General features: G+C 47.0%; 1 protein-coding gene across 1 annotated transcript in view; it reads left to right on the top strand.

Annotated features, from left to right (window-relative positions):
- Window positions 1–3,952: 3,952 nt before the first annotated feature.
- LOC122453014 (cytoplasmic aconitate hydratase) overlaps window positions 3,953–19,770 on the top strand; it is a 66,062-nt gene continuing 50,244 nt past the window's right edge. The window contains exon 1 of the mRNA XM_043486813.1: window positions 3,953–4,073. The gene's annotated coding sequence lies outside the window, so the exon portion shown is untranslated. The remainder of the gene's footprint in view (window positions 4,074–19,770) is intronic.

Raw genomic sequence — 19,770 nt, forward strand, 5'->3', positions numbered from 1 at the left:
ATTGACAGTGCATGGGCATCTCACTGCGGTGGCTTCTCTTTTGCTAGAGCATGGACTTCAGTAGCTGAGGTGCCTGGGCCCAGCTGTCCTGCAGCATGTGGGATCTTCCCAGACCAGAGATCAAACCCATATGCCCTGCACTGGCAGGCAGATTCTCAACCACTGGATCACCAGCAAAGTCCTAAACAAATACATTTGGTTACACAGAGTGTCAAGCACAAGCTCCAGAATAAGACCAGCCTTTCATCAAACCCTAACATCACCATTTACAAGTTATGTGACCTGAATCACACAGTCACTCTGAATCCCAGTTTCCTCAGTTGCAAAATGATAACAATGCCTCCAGCTCAAAGAGCTGTTGTGGAGTCAATGGGACATTTAACCACATTTGGCTTTTATTATTAACTTGGTTGAGGGGAACAGTGCTTAACTGAAAAGCAGATGGCCAGGGAATCCTGGTTCCCTGGCAAAGCAGCTCAAGAATTCAGGCACTTGCGTGGTAAGAAAGAGAGCACAAAAATTAAGACTTTGATAGGTGTGGAAGGGCATGGCAGTGGTATTTGTGGGGGGCCAAAATGAGCCCAAGAACTGCCTTTTCTTGTTATGAACATAGCATTTTTTAAAAAACAGGAACAGAAAACATTTATTTCAAACTTCCCCTGGTATGAGGAGGACACACGTTCAGCGATGAACTTAGGCATTCTTGAGCCATTGTGCCTGACTCTTTGCAACCCCAGGGAATTCTCCAGGTAAGAATACTGGAGTGAGTGGCCATTCCCTTCTCAAGGGGCTCTTCCTGACCCAGGTATCAACCCGGGGTCTCCTGCTTCACAGGCAGATTCTTTACCATCTGAGCAACCAGGGAAGCCCAGGAACTTAGGAGGGACCACCTTATATTTCATTCATTGCCATACAGATATCTCCCCCTCTGCTATGCTAGAGAACACGGAAGAATATGCAGGCCAACGGAGAGCACAGAGCTGAGGGCAGTAAGCAGTCTGAGTGTCTATGTGCCAGGCTCCCTGTTCGGGGTGACGAGCAAACTGAAGCAGCCCCACCTTCGTGGAGGATGTGCCTCCAGTAGCAGCTCCCTGGGGCTGATCTGTGGACCTGCTGGAGCAGGATCTCCTACAGTGTGCAGAGTACTCGGACTCTGAGCTCAGATCCCACTCCTCACCTCATTCTACGAGGTGGGGATGCAGGAGGCTGTATTTTTAATGCTTCCTCTGGTGATTCTAACACATAGTCTGGGAAACACCATTGGTGTTACTCAAAGGGTGGTCAGACCCTCACACTCAGTCTCAAGGTTTGAAAGCTGCCATACCAAACTGCCTTTCTCTCTTCGGCCTTCCTGCACAGCATCCAGGATCGTAGTTCCCAGTGAGGACTCGAACCCTTGCCCCCTGTGGTGGAAACACAGTCTTAACCACTGGACCACTAGGGAAATCCCGTAGACTGCCTTTCTCTTGCACCACTTCCTTTCTATTAGATAACGTGTGGGAAAATGCGTTATGAACTACAAAGCAAGATGCAGAGGTGGTGTCTAGATTTTAGGATGGCCCAGTTTACACACGTAACTAAAGTCACGGTGAAGTGCGATGAGGCATTCCTCAGAGCTCAACAGGTCTCCAACCAAAGCCTTAGGATTCCCTTTAGAGTAGCAGAAGCTTCTGTCACGTAAGGCTGTTACCTCACTAAAGGCCCTTCTGCCACTGGCCCCTGGAGCAGATCCACAGTGCCTGGGCAGTTACCACACCTGGATGGCTTCCTCTCTGAAGGCCCTTCAAGTCTACACACTCCTCTGGGCCACTTGCAGAATCTTCTGTATCATGACAGAAATATATATCAGGTGAACTTTGTACGAGTATAGTGATGTGGTTCGAAATCCCGTAAATGTTTAGCTTTCTCAGGACACGATAAAAGATCCCAGATGTGGGATTCAGGATGAGGAAGAAACTGGATTGGTGGGAGGGGACAGACAGATGGCAAGAGAAGACATTGAACTGCCACTTTAGATGGGAAGTATGGAAGGGGCCTTGGGAATACTCAAGTGCTAATGCTCCGCAAATAGCTGCTGTCAAAGAGTGCGGAGATTTGAAGATGGTCAAGGTCAATGATGCAGACAGAGCAGACTTTAGCTGGAAGTCTTCATAGAGAGAAAATAGATGATGACGACTTCATCAGTGTATGGAGTTACATGTAAAGTGAGAAGAGAAAGGGTGAACTGAAAGAGCCTAAGAAAGAGGGACCAAATTAAGAAGAGGTGAATCACGAGAGTAGAAGCCTCTAAAGCCAAAAGGCAGTCAAAATTTCAAGGAAAGACCTGTTACCAGTATCAAATACCACAGAGCAGTCAGCAAGGGCAAGAACAGAAGAGGGGTCACTGGGTTTTGCAATCCACACATCCCTGGTGACAGGCCCAAGAGCAAAAGAGCAGGGTGATGTGGGAACTATTTCCTTCACAGTTTTGGCCAGAGCGTTTACTAATAAATCTCAATTCCTTTTATGGTTCTGACTTAATTATTTCCTGTCAAGGATTACGAGTTCTCCTATTACATGTATGTTATCACTGAACATTAAGAAATTTTGCTTTGTGAAGGGCTGCCTTGATTAAGAATCAAAATTTAGCTGGATGTCTTTTCTCCCTACCCCTCAGCCTTCCCCACATACTCTCTAAGGGGACCCCAGTCCACTCAAGGGAAGTTTGCTCAATGAATGTGAATAGAAACAATTTAGAAAGTGGGTAGGAAGAAAGCCTTCTCCCATATAGCAAAAATATAATGCTTGTTATGTGTGTGTGTGTGTGTGTGCTCAGTTACCCAGTTATGTCCAACTCTTTGCGACCCCATGAACTATAGCCCGCCAGGCTGCTTTGTCCATGGGGATTCTCCAGCCAAGAATACCCGAATGGGTTGCCATTTCCTCCTCCAGGGGATATTCCTGACCCAGGCATTCAACCCACATCTCCATCTGCATTGGTAGGTGGATTCTTTACCACTGAGCCACCTGGGAAGCAATGTTCACTATACAGTAAATATGTCCTTCTTCAAACTTGAATATAGTAGCAGTAGTGTTAGTTGCTCGGTCGTGGGTGACTCTTTGCAACCCCATGGACTGCAGCCTACTGGGCTCCTCCGTCCATGGGATTTTCCAGGCAATAATACTGGAGTGGGTTGTCATTTCCTCCTTCTCCAGGGGATCTTCCCAACCCAGGGTTATGAACCCATTTTTCTTATGTCTCCTGCATTGGCAGGGGGGTTCTTTACCACTAGCCTCACCTGGGAAGCTGAAAATGCTACGTTACACAGGTTGGCCCCTATGGGGATAGTCAGTACGTATTCATTCTATAAGCCGTATATCCATATACTCAAGATAGAAAACTAAAGATCTAATCAGTCAAATTTGCCTGAGCAGGCTGAACTCCAACCAACCTATAGAAAGTAGGTGCAGTGACCAAGGCCTTCTGAGTCAACCCAGTCATTTCTCTGACTTCTGACAGGTGAACAGCCTGCATTAGGAAGCGTTAGACATTAAAAAAAAGGAAAAGATTAAACACTGAAACTTTGCACTCCGTAACCATGGAAACTTTGAAGTCCTGGCAGTCACTCGGCTCGCTTTGCCAGGCGCTAAGGTGGGGGCGGGGTGGGGGCAAAAGGGAGAGAGGGGAGGTGACCACGTACCGGGGTGTCGGACAAGGAAGCCTCCACAGTGATGGTCAAATCATTTTTAAAAGCTGCATTTCTAACCTGCCCCTTCAGCTCCCTCCCAGCGAACTGGGCAGTCACACTCCACGCCCAAGAGTGAGCGTGTCCCCGGCCTGGGGCCACATGGGAGGATCCCGTCCGGAGGCGGCTTCCTGCCACTGACCCCCAGCTACCCCGCTCCCTCCGGGGCGAAGTCTCCCCGCCCTCAGGCCCCGCCCCGCCCGCAGGCCCCGCCCCGGCCCCGCCCCTCGGCTGGCGGCCCCGCGGCGACAGGGGGCGGAGCGGCGCGGGCCTCTGGACTCGAGCCGCTCCGGAGAGCGCCCCCAGCCTGGTTCCCCGCGCCAGTCGGAGTCCTCCTCGCTCTCTGCGGTGAGTACGACGCGGCCCAACGCGAGTCCCCGGGCCCGAGCGCCGGCCGCCCTGCCCCCGCGGGGGAATGCGGGTCAGCGGAACCCCGATCCGCCTCCCCGAGCCGGGCTGCAACGCGCCGGGCCGCCCAAGGGAGACCTGGGGGAGCGGGAAGGCAGCCGGGAGAATCGGGACTAGTTCCTGGGGACTGACCCCTCCGCCCTGTTCCCAGCCTGTGCCGCGCCGAGCACGGGGGCGGGACTGGAAATGGCTCTCCTCGGCCTCCTTCGCCCGGGCTGTGCCGGCCGCCGGGAGAGTCGGCGCCGAGCTTGTGAGGGCCTCACCCGGGAGTCAGCGAGGCTGTGGGGGCCGCCGGGAGAATCCACGCTGCGACTTGTCCCGACACACTGAACCGGGGAGTCCTACCCCAAGGAGGGTGTGCGGGCCTCGCCGGGGAGTCCTCGTCCAGCTGGGGGTGGCGAGGCAGGGACATTTCCCCCTGGGGTTCCGACAGATCAGGGAGTCCACACCAGGGGTAAGGGGGAGATGGAGTGAGGGGGAAGAGACCCTCGGTGGGAGGGGTGGGGACACAGTCCATCCTAAAGATTCACAGACCCAGGGAGGAGTGAGTGAGTGAGTGAGTGAGTGAGTGAGTGAGTGAGTGAGTGAGTGAGTGAGTGAGTGTGTGTGTGTGTGTGTGTGTGTGTGTGTGTGTGTTGCGGGGATGGGGGCAGAGAGTCAGAAACAGCCTGTCAGTAGTTCTCAAACTCCCCTATACACTCTTAAAAAATTAGTATATTAAGGAGCTTTTATGTGGGTTATGTGTCTCAATATTTATCATATATAACTAAAACAGAATTTTTCAATATATTTAGTATCTCATTTAAAAATAGTGGTAAAGAATCCACCCACCAGTGCAGGAGACATAAGAGATGTGGGTTTGATCCCTGGGGTGGGAATATCCCCTGGATATGAAAATGGCAACCCACTCCAGTATTCTTGCCTGGAGAATCCCATGGACTTAGGAGCCTGATGGGCTGCAGTCCGTGGGGGCAGCAAAGAGTCTGGTATGACTGAACCACAGACAGGCATGCACTATATGTTGATATGTATATATGAAAATAACCATACCTTTCAAAATAGAATGTTACTGAGAAGAGTGTCATTGTACTATATTTTTGCAAATCTCTTTCATATCAGTTTTAGTAAGTAGCAGCTAGGGTTCTTATGTCTTGCTTCTGCATTGTCTGTTGCGGTATTACATGTCATATCGCTTCTGGAAAACTCCGCTGTGTACTCCTGAAAGTGTGTGAGTAAAAGCAGCAAAGAGCAGCTTGGTATTATTATGAAAGTGGTTTTGACTTTCTGAATCCCTAGAGTCCCCTGCACCATGCTTTGAGAACCACTGGAGTAGGAAATACTTCAGGGGCTTAAGTCATTGATCCTGCTTCTTGTTTGTGATCCTTCCTCTGAATGGGAACACGCATCACCCCAAGGAAGGATGGTTAACCTCCGGTAGCTGCAACCAAGCTGACCTCACTCTGGAAACCCAAGTACTGTGTCCCCATGTAGGAGATAATGAGCCCTGCACGCCTCCTGAAAACTGGCAAGGCCCTCAGATGCCTTGGGTTATTTCTGCGCCTGCAGAGCTGGCCTGTGTATGCCTGCAGATTGTAGCGGGGACGTGGCACACAGGACCCATGCATTCAGAGACATGCCCATGGGGAGCCAATGCCAAGTGTGGAGGAGTTTGTTCAAGAGCTTCCAAGTGGGTCGGAAGTGATTTTGAAGAGAATAGGGAGGCATGTTGTTGCCTCCCTTTCCTCCATGATCACTTCTGTGTGTGCTTGTGCAACCTTGCATTTATTGGAATATGGTTTCCCAGTCTTGGTGCTCTTTCCCTTTCCACGTTCGGGGGTGGGGGCTGTTTGTCCCTGTGGGTGGCCCTCCCTCAGCCTCTGCCAGGGCCCGGTGTCCTGCAGGCTGTGTGTGATAGGTGGGGACCCCTCATTGCATTTCTTCCTCGGCTTCTTGCTCTGTCAGCACAAGTTCCAGATAGAAATTAGGTACATATATAGCCTTATAAGAGCACCCTTGTCGCTCAGCAGTAAAGAATCTGCCTGCCAATATAGGAGATGGGGGTTCGATCCTTGGGTCAGGAAGATCCCCTGAAGAAGGAAATGGCAACCCACACCAGTATTCTTGCTTGGAAAATCCCAGGGACAGAGGAGCCTGGCAGGGTACAGTCCATGGGGTTGCAAAGAATCGGACACGACTTAGCAACTGGATACACATACACACACCATGGCCTTATAAATGTTTGGAAGACAGACATCCCAAACTATCAACAGTCAGTTCTGGGCAATGGAGTCAGAAAAAAAGGCAGGAAACTCTTCCTTGTTACTCTTTGTGATACCATATGACTGCCTGTTTAGCAGCATTCCTGTATTGCTTTTACAACCTGAAAACAAAAACTGAAATCCCAACAACATACACTTTTTCAAGGAAGATAGGATTATGTCTCTGATAAGAAAGTTACCACTACTCCCTCTCTCCCAAGAAAACAAATTACTTTGTTACATCACGTTTCTAAACTAGTATCTGTGATGCTAGTATATATATTAAGTCAAAATGATACTAAGAGAGAGCCTTCTGAGCTCAAAACATGCTTGAACAGTATCATTTGATGTAAGGTTAGAAGCCACCAGATCAGACTGTTCTTCAATGGATCATCATGCGCCCCCCCCCACCTTAAACTGCTGTTGTAAAATGCTATTTCATGAAATGTCCTAAAGTACAGTTTTAAAATTGAAGAGTCTGATACCCAAGACTGTTTCTCTGTGATCCTACAGTTATGAGAAGAGAAAGCATGGTCATGTGCGTTCTGACGTGTCCCTGCACCAACCGGGGCAAAGGATATATGCCCGCGTGCCGAGCGGCTTTCTTTTGGTGGTGGGGTAGTTTTTTATTTATGGTCACTTTGCTTATTAATAGTTGCTAGCAACCCCTAAAGAAGTATTAAACTTGATATAACCAGAAATAACCCCTACAGTTACTTGTATGTGGAGGGCAACATAATTGCCTTCGTTTTTCTTAGACCGACCATGCAACCTGGCCAGTAGCAGACCCTTGCTACTCCCTTCCTCCCAGTGGGAAGTGGAGAAAGAAGTGTGTGGAAAGCGACTCAGGGGAAACAAAACAGCCCTCAGTCACATTGTGCGGTGTCTACTTCACCCTGTGAGGCCAGCTCAAATCTGCCCGCTTCTTCCAAATGACCCAGAGGTTAGAAGGTTCTGATTGGGTTTGCACCATCACCCGAGAAGCCATCAGCTGACCATCTCCCCAGACTCACTGCCCTTCATTTATTTTTTTAAGCCATTTTTAATGGAAAACCTCAGACGTACAAGGAAATGGAGAATATAAATCCCCAGCTTCAACAGTTATGAACATTAGCACTTGACCAATCTTATTTCACCTAGACCTTTCCTCGAACTTACTTCTTTTTTCCCCTCTTCTAAGAGTTAGCATCTTTATGTTCACAACATAAAGTATTCTTTGTTGTGTCTTTTTAGTATCAAGCATGTACTGACTACTGTAGCAAAATTACTTAAAGTCTTGTGCCCTGCTGTCGGCATGACTGAACCCCTGGAGTGGACTTCACACACTTGCTATGTGGTCGCACTTCTCTGCCTCTGCATTTGCTTTCCTCTTGGCCTTTCTTCTTCCTGTCTCCCAGTTCTGCTCCATTAAGGTTTTCTCAACTCCCCTACTCATAGCTGTCTCTTTCCTCTGGCCTCTCTTATGACCCTTTGCAGTCTGCAAGCTGATTTCAGTCTCCTTAGTCAGATCATAATCTTTGTAATTTTCAAGTAAAGCAAGGTTTTCCTTATCTCCCTTTCTCCTGCGCTACTTGGCTTAGTTGCTTGGTCGTGTCCGACTGTTTGTGACCCCATGGACTGTAGCCCGCCAGGCTCCTTTGTCCATGGGGATTCTCCAGGCAAGAATACTGGAGTGGGTAGCCTATCCCTTCTCCAGGGGACCTTCCCGACCCAGAAATCGAACCGGGGTCTCCTGCATTGCAGGCGGATTCTTTACCAACTGAGCTACCAGGGAAGCAATACTTTGTGCAAAGAAGATGCTCAAGAAATAGATGCTAAATTAATTTAACTCAGCTTCACTGGAGAACATTTCTGACTACAAGGCATGCCTGGCTTCCCTGTCCTTCGCTGTCTTCTGGAGCTTGCTCAAACTTATGTCCTTTGACTCAGTGATGCCATCCAACCATCTCATCCTCTGTCGCCCCCTTCTCTGGGATTGGCTATGGGGAACATGCAAAGCCAGGAAACTCTCTAAACATGACATGGATTTGGGAGCCAGACCAGATTCTCGAAGTCAGTGTGTATATATATCCTGATGCATAAAACTACCAAAGTGATAGCGCACTCTCCGAACCAAGCACTTCCCAAATTCCTCAGGCTCAGCTTTAGTCTTTGTTGTAGAAGTTGATCCACTCTCTGATGAATTGGCAAGGCTGCTCTGTATGAGTGCTAGTGGGGTTCTCTCTCATTCTGTTTTTGTGACTTCAGAACTTTGGGGAAACCTATCTTTGAACTGTGTGAATTGCCTAGGCTCTTGTTCAAACTGACACGAATGGAGCATTTCATTATCCTTCAACCTCATCATCCTTTCATGATCATGACTGTAAACTTACAAAGCAAAGTGCACATTGTGGCTTAGCTCATGAAGAAGGCATGTCGGTCTAAGAAAGTCTACAGACTTACCAGGTTTGAACTTTAGGTTGTGAAGAGAAGTGAACAAATCATTGTGGACAGTTGGTTACATGCGAGAGCTACACAGACATACTCAGGACAGTTCTGTAATAGTGGTGGGGTCAAGACCAGCACTTGCTAAGTTATGGTGGGACTTCCCCAGCATTCCAGTGGTTAGGACTCTGAGCTTCCACTGCAAGGAGCACGGATCCCATCCCTGGTCAGGGAATTAAGATCTCACAAGACTTGTGGCACAGCCAAAACAATAAGAACTGTTAGGTTTCATAAAACCTTATCTGCTCAGATAAGGAATCAGTTACATTTTAAGGCTGGTGATGCCCAATAATGGATTTTTGACATCAACCCATAGTTCAGAGTCATCTATTATACAAATTTATACTGAAATCATGGAGAAGGCAATGGCAACCCACTCCAGTGTTCTTGCCTGGAGAATCCCAGGGACAGCGGAGCCTGGTGGGCTGCTGTCTATGGGGTCGCACAGAGTTGGACATGACTAAAGCGACTTAGCAGCAGCAGCAGCATACTGAAATCAAGGACATTTTAGGGGCAATTAGAGGTCAACTATCTAGTCCTCACTACACTATTGGCTTCCCTTGTAGCTCAGATGGTAAGGAATCTGCCTGCAATGCAAGAGACCATGGTTTGATACCTGAGTCAGGAAGATACCCTGGAGAGGGAAATAGCAACCCACTCCAGTATTCTTGCCTAGGAAATCCATGGACAGAGGAGCCTGGTGGGCTACAATCCATGGGGTCACAAAGATTCAGACACGACTACCTCAAATTATCTGACTTATCTAGTCCTCACATGTGTACTTTAGAGTTGGAAGATTGTTTTAAAGTGAGATTTAACTTTTTAAATCTATTTGGTTTATGTAGGTTTCTGGGTGAGGAGTAACTATAAGATTCTCTGCTTGTTTGGAAACGTGTAGGGCAAGGGAGTTGGCCACCGGTGGCTCAGTGTGAAGAGCCTACCTGCCAATGCAGGAGACACAGCTTCAGTCCCTGGGTTGGGAAGATCCTCTGGAGAAGGGAAGGGCAACCCACTCCAGTATTCTTGCCTGGAAAATCCCATGGACGGAGGCACCTGGCGGGCTATAGACTATGGGGTTGCAAAGAGTCAGACACAGCTGAGTAACTAAAAACAAAACACAAACTGGCCACTTACCGGCCATGGGGTGTTGACAAGTTATCAATACTTATTGTCTGTGATCCTCAGTCTTCTCATCTGTACAGTTGGGTGATGGTCCCTATGTCACAGTTGTTGATGGACCATGTTAGACTCTGTGGATAAAGTGTCGGGCGCTCCACAGGGCTCGGCTCATGTCAGCTGGCTGCAGTGCTGTAGTGATGTAGCACTCACAGCAGAGTGCCTCTCCGCACTTCTCTTAGCCCAGACCTCCTGGGCTCCAGGCCCACATATGCTGCTGCCTGCTGTTCCTCTTCAAAGCAAATTCACCATCTGAAACCAGCACCCAGGTGTTTATCATGGTCATTGGCTCTGCCAGTTTGCCCAGATGGGGGACACGGAGCCATCCTAGATTTCTCTCTCTTCCTCCCCCACCCTCAGCCCGTTCTCCTTTCTTAGCTGTCCCCGGGATCTGTTGCCCTGCCTGCCCCCCACTTCTGACTTGATGACTGCAACAGCACCATACCCTGCCTCCCTGACGCCAGTCTAGCACCCTCCCCCCGAGTCAGCTCCTGCCTTAGCCAGCATGCATGCTGAGTCGCTTCAGTCATGTCCTACTCTGGGCAACCTGTGGACTGCAGACCACTGGGCTCCTCTGTCCGTGGGGTTTTCCAGGCGAGAATACTGGAGTGGGTTGCCATACCCTCCTCCAGGGGATCTTCCCTACCCAGGGATCCAACCCACATCTCTTTATGTCTCCTGCATTGGGAGGTGTGTTCTTTATCATGAATGCCACCTGGGAAGCCACCTCTACCAGAGTGATGTATAATATTCAATCAGGTCTTGAAGATTTCAGCTAAGAACCTTTTAACTTGCCTCCCTTCAAGTCTTTCTGTGCCTTTCTGCAAGGTCCCTCCTGATATGGGCCCCAGCCCTCCCCTCTCCTCTGAGCCCCGCCATCACGAACCTTTCCTTCAGACACGTGGAACTGCTCTATGACATCCACAGGGTCTCACTTCCATACTTTCACATGTGCTGTCTTCTCTGCCCAGAATATTTTTGTTCTTGACTCCCTCCCTCAGTGCAGTTCTCGAAGGCTCATGCGTGGTGTCACCTGTCCCCAGAGGCCTTCCTGACCCCTTCCCATACTGGATCAGGTGCTCTCCTTAGATGCTTCTTCTGTCCGTTTGTTTTTGGCAGCAATGTGAGACATATGGGGTCTTAGTTCCCTGACCAGGGATTGAACCCGTGCCCGCTCAAGTGGAAGTGTGGAGCCCTAACCACTGGACCGCCGGGGACTCCCCCGTAGAATTCCCTTTGTCGGCCTGCATCCACCATTGCTGCAGGATGGACTGCTTGATAGTGTCATAACCTCCCGACCAGTCTGTGTGTAACTGAAGATGGCGGGGAGAGCTCTTATGTCTTTATCTCATTGATGTCAAATCAGTGTCTCTCAGGGTCAAATGTAAAACTGAATCTGCAATAGTCCCTTTTCTTGGACAAACCAGCGGCCCAGAAACCAGATGCATTGTCGTCAAATGCTACCCTAATACTTGTCCCATCTTTGATCCAGTGAAGTGGCCATTGCATGTGGATGCTTCGTGGCCCTTGGGGCCACTGAGATGGGATTAGAGCATTATTGCTCAAGAGCTGGGCTTAAGGGTGGATGCATTTGACTTTGAGTTCCCTTTCAGCACGCCTGCGATCTGGCAGCTGCCTTCCCGCTTCTAACCACCTGACTGTGGGAAAAGAAAACAGTACCATCAGGTCCTCCCTGCAGCTGCCTTTCTTCTGGAAAACCAAGAAACGTGGGTTTATAGCTCAAACTTCTGAGAACTTGACCAGCATGAGTCATCACTGTTGGATCCCAGCAGTGCTGAAGTGGGTGGGGGCAGATCACCTCAGAACCTTGGTGAATTCATGGAGAGAAATGCTGCCCGGAGTGACCTCTAGCAGCCTGACGCCCAGCCCTTTTGTGGTGACACTCTTTCTAATTTCTAAAATTCGAGTTAGGGAAGTTCATTACCAAGGAACTACTAAATGAGGTAGGAGCTTGAGGAACTCACGTCGCATCCCTTGCCCTTGGGACTCAGATACATCAGGGCTTGGCTGGGGTCTCTGCAGGTGTCGTTTTGGAAACCCTACTGGTGATGGTGGGTTGCTGCAGGGCAGGAAACCACAGTTTAAGAAGGGCAGCCTTAAGGAGTACTGGCCTCAAAGACAAGAGGATGAGGTCCAGAGCAGCGAGCTAGTTAGGATGCCTAGTTCTGATGGGTCCTGCCCTTGCTGCTGCTGCTGCTTCCTTTTTTAAAAGTTATTTATTTATTTATTTGGCTGAACCAGGTCTTAGTCGCAACCTTTGGTCTGACCAGGGATCAAACCGGAGCCCCCGGCATTGGGAGCACTGAGTCAGCCATTGGCCCACCAAGGAAGACCCTCTCTGCTCTGCTTCTTCCTTTGTTCTCTGGACAAATGTTTCCTGACCACACAGTGACTTGCCTTTCTCATTGCATCTCCAGAATGATAAATGGGAAGTTCACCAAGACTTTCTTGTGAAACTATTTATATTAGCTTGTAGTGATACCAGAAAAGAAAAATAACTATTTCTGTTCTTTGGGGTTTGTGCTACTATAGTTAATTTAAAATGAGCTTAAAAGATGTGTCAGGCAAGCTTTCTGTCTTGGGAATTGCATGTGATGTTGTGCCATCTTGGGCTCTGAGCCTCAAAGAGGCGAGGGATGCTTGATCAGACAGTGCCGTGGTCACAGGGCTCTGGTCCACCCAAATTCTGACCACTGCCTTTGGCTCTGGCTATGCCCATCTGATGAGTGAGTCATGATCACTTCTATGATACATCCTGAAAATTTCCAATGTTACTTAATGAAGTTTGGAGGAACAGAAAGTTTAGATTTCAGGAAGTAGCTACTTCTTAAATGACAATCAAATGTTTTCATATTATGAGTTGCTACCCACCAAATCTAAATTCTGGGGTTGGAAATGTACAGTTTAAACCATGTGTGAAGTTAGGAGAGCACTTTGTGGTTGGTCCTTAGTCCGAGTTCCTACAGTGACTGACTCTGCTGCAGCCCACCTCAGTCTTTTGCTTTTCGGCCCTTGCTCACCCCGTTCTGCCTTCCCTCAGACCCACCTCAGGGCCTTTGCACGTGATCTGACCCCTCCTCCAGATTCCCCTCACTTCCCTCTCAGTTTTTCCCAAGTGGCTCCATGTCAGTGAGGTCCTCTTTGATCTCCTAATAACGCTTCACAGAACATGCCCTACTGCCTTGTCCTGCTTTATCCATGGAACTGGTCACAGTCTGACATTCTGTTTCTGTATTTATTTGTTTAGTCTCCCTCTACTGAAATGGAAGCACCATGAGGGAACTTTGTCAATTTTGTTCCTGAGTGCCTAAAACATATTACAGTTAATGTAAAGATACATTGAACAAATGAATGAATGAATTATAGAATTTTTTTCACCCAGAAGGGACTTTTTAGATCATCAAATAACCCTGTGTTACAGACTGGGAAACTGAGGTTCAGAAAGGCTCTGTGGCTTATTTCAAATGAAACTAAATCATTCAAAAACTGTTACAGCTCTTTTAAAAACTCTGGGAATATATGTGGAGCACTCTGGCCAGTGGTCCAGGATGAGACAAAAGAGTTAGTTAAAATTGTAATAAGTTAAGTTGTGATAAGTTAACTCGTGATAAGTTAAAATTGTAACCCAGAGTGACAAGTTATTGTGTGACTGCAAAGCTTTCTGAAGGCAGAGTCGCATTAATTTTTGTGATGTAACGTGCACCTTGCATTAATTAGTGCCCAAGAAAAACGTGCTGATGGGTTTGCTAATATTGTTATAAAGCCATTCTTTCTCCAAGACCCTCCTTCTGCACTGAGACAGGAGGGAAGAGGACAGGGTGCAACCTTCGAAAGAATAACATACCCTAAGGATGTGACAGAAACTGGTTAGGAACCACTAGGTCCAAGATGGCAGAAGATTCAATTTCCCATAGACCTTGAGCCTCATTATACACTCACTGTAACACATTAATGCTCAGTCGTGTCTGACTGTTTGGGATCTCATGGACTGTAGCCCACCAGGCTCCTCTGTCCTTGGAATTCTCCAGGTAATAATACTGGAGTGGGTTGCCATTCCCTTCGCCAGCAGTCTTCCTGACCCAGGAAGTGAATATGGGTCTCCTGCATTGCAGGCAGATTCTTTACCATCTGAGCCACCAGGGAAGCCCTGTAATACATTAGCATATGCTAAATGTCTCACAGGTGCCATGAAGTTATAGGGCCAACCATAAAAAGGAAAAAAGCGGGAGTTGCCCCAATTCCTGGAAATCCCCACCCCCTCACCAAGATAGTTAGAATATTCCTCCTCCTCAGTATCCAGTGAAATTCCCCAGTCCATAGAAACTAACCACCCCTACACCCGGGGTCTGGTCTAACTTTCCAAGAGGACCCCATGCCCTAGGGCCACCTCTCACCTTCTGAGATGGTGTATGTAGACAGAGTGTGTATCTCTCTAAATAAACCCATTTTCACTTTACTGTGGCTCACCTTGAATTCTTTCCTGCACAAAGCCAAGGGCCCTCACTTGGCCACGCGAGACCTAGGACATGACCATCCTTTCTTGCCCCATTTTTCATATAACAGCACTACCTGTTTTTTTTTCCTCCATTCTCTCCCAAAATAGATAATTGCACTTATGACTTCTTTAAAATTCTTTTGGTTGCAAGTATCACATTTAAGAGATTTTTGTATTGTTTTTCGTGTCCCCCCCTCCCCCCCCAGTACTTTTATGGACAGCTAGGAAGATCAAGAAATGATTTGGTCTCTGAAAATTGGGCTTCTCTGGTGGCTCAGACAGTAAAGAATCTGCCTGCAATACAGAAGACCTGGGTTCAGTCCCTGGGTTGAGAAGATCCCATGGAGAAGGAAATGGCAACCCACACCAGTAGTCTTGCCTAGAGAATTCCATGGACAGAGGAGCCTAGCAGGCTACAGTTCATGGGGTCGCTAAGAGTCGGACACAACTGAGTGACTGACACACACATGCTGGGAAAATTCAGAGATATTTAGCTATTCCAGCTTCCCAGATCATCTGCATCAAATAAAGCGAAAAACTAACATTTCTAGCTCTCTCGTTTGTAAAAGAACCAAGTCGACCTGCCATGGTGGTTTGCTGGCCTGAATGGTTCTGACCTCAATCTTGTTTATATTTACATAGACATCCTTGGAATCTCACTTTTGACAAAAAGCTGTTTATAAGTAGCATGATGTTTAGATACACAGCAGTCAGTTTGGGAGCGGGACCAATTAATTTCTCTTTAAACAGAAGAAAAGGAAGCACAGCTAATCTTGAGAGTGAACTGAAGTAAACTCTAAGAGATGCAGTGATGTTATGTTACTTTGGATTGGAAGCTAGGAAAAATCAGGAAGGATATATTTAGGAAAGTGTGAGAAGCCAGGTGAATAAACCATCTGAACTACAGAAGAAACCTCTTTCTGATGTTGGCACAGATTTTTAAAAAATCCACTCTGTGTGTCTTAGATGTGCTCAATACATAATTCAGAGGGTGTGTTGTCTGTACTTTAGACCATAGCACAGAGATTCTCAGTGAATCACCTGAAAGCCTTTCAAACTATACAGACTTTCCAGGGAACTGATATGCACAGTCTCCACCCCACCCCCAAGCCCTTTTCTCCCCACCCTATAGTTGTTTTTTTTTTTAATTTTTAACTTTATACTGGGGTACGGCCTATTAACAATGCCGTGGTAGTCGCAGGTGAACAGCGAAGGGCCTGAACCACACCTATCCATGTATCCCTTCTCCCCTCACTCCCCTCCCATCCAGGCTGCCATCTAACATTGAGCAGCCTTCCCTGTGCCCTACAGTAGGTCCTTGTTGATTATCCATTTTAAATACACAGTGCATACCTGTCTGTCCCCAGCTTCCCATCTCTTCCTAAATGAAGTGTTTGGATGGCACAAGAGATGCCCCAGCCCATGCCCCAGAACTACTGACAGAAGTTCTGCTGCCTGGGTTACAGTTTTCCTCTGCTCCTTCCTGCTGGTGCATGGGAATCCTGTGGTTGGTCATAGGGTTTGTTCACATCCATGCTTCTTTCTCTATCACAAAATAACCTAAGAGAATTCAACTCTGACAGCAGAAGCAGCTAAATATAATTAGAATTGTATACTCCAAAGGCTGGAAAGAGACCTGAAAAGGTGAGTCGTATTTTATCCGATTGTTGGCATTTAGCTAAAATCAATTTTAGTATATGTGCTGCCAAAGCGAGCACATCATTTAGCTAAAATCATTCGCCTGTTGCAAACATGTCTACAAACCTGACTGTGCCAAACAGATACCATCACTGTCAGCTGGTGTGTGGTCACAGGCAGTCCTCTGTCCTTCATTAAAGGACAGAAATGGTGTGGACCTAACAGAAGCAGAAGAGATTAAGGAGAGGTGGCAAGAATACACAGAAGAACTGTACAAAACAAGTCTTAATGACCCAGATAACCATGGTGGTGTGATCACTCACCTAGAGCCAGACATCCTGGAATGCAAAGTCAAGTGGGCATTAGGAACCATCACTATGATCAAAGCTAGTGGAGGTGATGGAATTCCAGCTGAGCTATTTCAGATCCTAAAAGATGATGCTGTTAAAGTGCTGCACTCAATATGCCAACAAATTTGGAAAACACAGCAATGGCCACAGGACTGGAAAAGGTTAGTTTTCATTCCAATCCCGAAGAAGGGCAAAGAATGCCAAAGAATGTTCAAACTACCACACAGTTGCACTCATTTCACTTGCAAGGTAATGCTTAAATCCTTCAAGCTAGGCTTCAGTAGTACGTGAACCAAGAACTTACAGATGTAGAAACTGAATTTAGAAAAGGCAGAGGAGCCAGAGATCAAATTGCCAACATCCATTGCATCATAGAAAAAGCAAAGGAATTCCAGAAAATATCTGCTTCGTTGACAACGCTAAAGCCTTTGACTGTGTGGATCACAACAAACTGTGGAAAATTCTTAAAAACGTGGGAATACCAGACCACCTTACTTGCTTCCTGCAAAACCTGTGTGCAGGTCAGGAAACAACAGTTAGAATGGGACATGGAACAATGAACTGGTTCAAAATGGGAAAGGAGTACGTGAAGGCTGTATATTTTCACCCTGCTTATTTAACTTCTTTGCAGAGTACATTTAAGACATTCCAGGCTGGACGAAGCTCAAGCTGGAATCAAGATTGCTGGGAGAAATATCAATAACCTCAGATATGCAGATAACACCACCTTTATGGTAGAAAGTGAAAAGGAACTAAAGAACCTCTTGATGAGGGTGAAGAAGGAGAGTGAAAATACTGCTTTAAAACTCAACATTGAAAAAAACTAAGGTCATGCCATCCAATCCTATCACTTCATGGCAAATAGTTGGGGAAACAATGGAAACAGTGACAGACTTTATTTTCTTGGGCTCCAGAATCACTGCAGATGATGACTGCAGCAGTGAAATTAAAAGATGCTTGCTCCTTGAAGTAAAAGCTATGACAAACCTAGACAGCGTAAACCTGAAGCAGAGACGAGGCTTCCCTGGTGGTCCAGTGGTTAAGAATCCACCGTGCAATGCAGGGGATGCCGGTTCAATCCCTAGTCTGGGAAGATCTCACGTGCCAGCATTCTAGAGCCCGTAGGCCACAACTACTGTAGCCCGCACACCCTAGAGCCTGTGCTCCGTAGCAGGAGAGGCCACCCAATGAGAGGCCCAAGCACTGCAACTGAAGAGTAGTCCCCGCTCTCAGCAACTAGAAAGCCTGTGTGCGGCAGCAAAGACCCACCACAGCCAAATAAATAAATCTTTAAAAAAAAAAAAAAAGCAGAGACATCACTTCGCCGACAAAGGTCCGTCTAGTCAAAGCTCTGGTTTTTCCATTAGTCATGTATGGATGTGAGAGTTGGTCAACCATAAAGAAGGCTGAGCACTGAAGCACTGATGCTTTCTAACTGTGGTGTTGGAGAAGACTCTTGAGAGTCCCTTGGACTGCAAGGAGATCCAACCAGTCCATCCTAAAGGAAATCAAGCCTGAATATTCATTGGAAGGACTGATGCTAAAGCTGAAACTCCAGTACTTTGGCCACATGATGTGAAGAGCAGACTCACTGGGAAAGACCCTGCTGCTAGAAAAGACGGGGGGGCAGCAGGAGAAGAGGGCAAGAGAGGATGAGCTGTTGGATGGCATCATTGACTCAATGGACGTGAGTTGGAGCAAACTCTGGGAGACAGTCAAGGACAGGGAAGTGAGGGATAGTGAAGGTGTGCTGCAGTCCCTGGGGTCACAGAGAGACATGACTTAGCAACTAAACAACTATAACAACAGTCTAGCAAGAGCGGCAGTTTAGCAGTGTGCTACCCATAAGCTGCTCGGTCTCCCTCACCAAAGCCATTAGCAAGACTGCTGCCTGGGCTTGGAAATGGTCTGGGTTACAGGTAGCAGAGTTCACTGATCCCAGGAGAGATTTTGCCCATGATGTCAGGAACCGGTCACTCGCGCGACTCTAGCCAGCGAGGTTCACAGTGCACCTGAGCATGGGGTCAAGTTGTACATCAGGTTGTCAGGGCTCCCTTCATGTAAAGGGGAATCTTGTAGACCACAGGTCTCGAGATCAGGTAGAGGCCAAGGGCAGTCCTTGCCTCTCCAGAGTTACAGAGCTGAGTCTCATCCACAGGAATAACTCAGCGAAGTCCCTTCGGATATGAGAACATTTGGTCACCAGAGGCCATCTCAGCGTTGCTCAGTTTGGCCTTTCTGGCAGACAGGGAGCTTACAGAAGAAATTCAGATGTCTGACAGGAGGATGGAAAAGTATTCACCTTTAGTAGCCATTAGACAAATGTCCAAGATTAACTTTTTAATCTCTCAATTTGGAAAAGATAAAGACAAGTTATGTTCCCCGGTTAGGCACTTCTGTCTTTACTCTGCTGCAGAGAAGGGTCATAAAATTGGTACAGCCTTTCCCTGGCGGCCTGGTGGTGTGCATCCAAAGGGAGCTATCAGATCCTTCCCCCAGCTGCCCTACTTCTAGGAACCAAAAGCTCAGGGTTTATTTTGAGGAAATGGATTAAGGACCTATATAAAGAAATGTATAGAAAGATTGCAAGCAATGTTTGAATGTTAATGCTTGGACATCACCTACATATTTTAATAATAAGAAATTTAAATAAATTATTATATGTCTGAAGGAGAGATTTTTATGATGTAGTTAAAAGTGATATAAAATACCACGTGAAAAAAAAAATCACATGATGGCTCCATGATGTTTGTGGTCTACTGATGAGTGGGGGAAAAAAGCAGTTTAAAAGTCTCATCCATTTTTTAAAAATCCAAATACATTTAAAATTCATGTTCAATGAAACTCCACACCATGGTGTTATGGATGACTTAGTTTCTTCTTTTTGTTCAATTGCATATTCTAATGTTTCCACAATGAATATCTGTTTTTAAAATTTTATTTTACTGTACCAATATCTTTCTGATATTTTTCTAAGTTTCAGGTGTATAACAGAGTGATTCGCAATTTCTAAAGGTTATACTCCACTTATGGTTATTCTAAAATATTGGCTGTAATCCCCATGCTGTACAGTATACCTTTGTAGCTTATTTTATACATAGTAATTTATACCTCGAAATCCTCTACCCCTGTCTTGCCCTCCTCACCGTCTCTCTTCCCCGCTGTTAACCACTAGTTTGTTCTCTATATCTGTGAGTTTGGTTTTTTTAATATTC

The sequence above is a fragment of the Cervus canadensis genome, chromosome 14, assembly GCF_019320065.1.
Source record: "Cervus canadensis isolate Bull #8, Minnesota chromosome 14, ASM1932006v1, whole genome shotgun sequence".
Lineage (NCBI taxonomy): Eukaryota > Metazoa > Chordata > Mammalia > Artiodactyla > Cervidae > Cervus > Cervus canadensis.